The sequence below is a fragment of the Dendroctonus ponderosae genome, unplaced genomic scaffold (assembly GCF_020466585.1).
Source record: "Dendroctonus ponderosae isolate FM_Combo_2020 unplaced genomic scaffold, Dpon_F_20191213v2 Dpon_F_20191213_1, whole genome shotgun sequence".
In the NCBI taxonomy this organism is placed as follows: Eukaryota; Metazoa; Arthropoda; class Insecta; order Coleoptera; family Curculionidae; genus Dendroctonus; species Dendroctonus ponderosae.
The window spans coordinates 35,954,576-35,956,002 of NW_026017110.1; positions in this window are offsets into that span (position 1 = coordinate 35,954,576).

Genomic DNA, 1,427 nt, shown 5'->3' on the forward strand with positions numbered 1-1,427 from the left:
AATAAACGTACCATTTTATACAGGGTGTCCACAAATTCAAACTAATCAAATAAGAACTTTAAGTGGCTATAACTTGATTAATTTGAATACAACCCCATATTTTTTAGCTTACGAGGAAACGCAGTTTTTAATTACCTATCGAATGGTACTAGGATGTTTATAACTAAGTTTTTGCCTTCTTACGAAATACACCAAATAATGGTTCTGTGCACCATTTGGTGTTTTTTTTATTAAAAGGTTAAATAACATATCAACAGTAACATAAAACAAAGGCAAATTATTTAGAACAAATGTTCGAAATGTTGACCGTCAATTGCCAGGCACTTGTAAATTATTTTTTCAAAACAACTGCTAACTCTGGACAACATTTGCGGGGTTACAGTTTTTAAAGCGTCGCTTATGCATGTTTTTAAATCGTGTGAAGTTGTCGGAAGCGTATGGTAGACAATGCCACCTGTTTTGAAAGTTGGAATTTAAAAATTGCCGAACTTCGCAGTGATAATGAGGCGGAGCTCCATCCAATTGAAGCCACATGTTGATTCATCATTTCATTCATCAAACAATTTAAGAGTCCTTCAAAAAAATAGGGCCCAATTAAATATTGGCCCAGTATTCCACCCCACACATTAACTGACCACCTATTTTGATTTTTTATGACCCTGTATGCGCGCGGATTCGTATCAGAATAATAATGAAAGTTGTGTCTATTCACGAGACCATTGTTATGAAAAGTACATTCATCACTAAATAACACATTTTCAAAAAACTTTTCATTTTCTGCAATTTTATCTAACACCCACATGCAAAACTCAGTTTGGCTTTCAAAATCATTTCCATAAAGATCTTGGCAAAGCTGAATTTTATAAGGATAAAAGTTGTGCTTTTTGATAATTCTGGAAATACTTGATTGACTAATGTTAGTACTTTTGGATATTAGATTTTGACTAACATTGGGATTTTCGATAACTGAACCAATTACCGTGAAAACATTTTCTTCATCTTCAGTGGCAGATTTCCTTGTAACGAGTTTTTTATAATAGACACTCCTAGTTTCCTCAAATTGGTGTAATAAGCGCTTAAAAACTGTTGGCTTAGGATGATTTCTTTCAGCAAACTTTTGAGCATAAACTCGAGAAGCCAATAAATAATTTTTATGACATTCTCCAAGAGTGAAAATCATGTCAATACGCTCTTCTCTTGGATAATTCTTCATTTTAACTTAGCAACATAATAATAATATTAAAATAACGACCAACACGTCTACAATTACAAAAACAATACCACTCTAGCTGTCAAAAAGAGACTTTGCAGTCTAAACTGACACACAAAATAAATGATTTGACATGTGTAAATGGCATAGGCAACTTAGATACATTGGAACCTTAAATTAAACATCACCAAATGGTGCACAGAACGACTGTTTGACG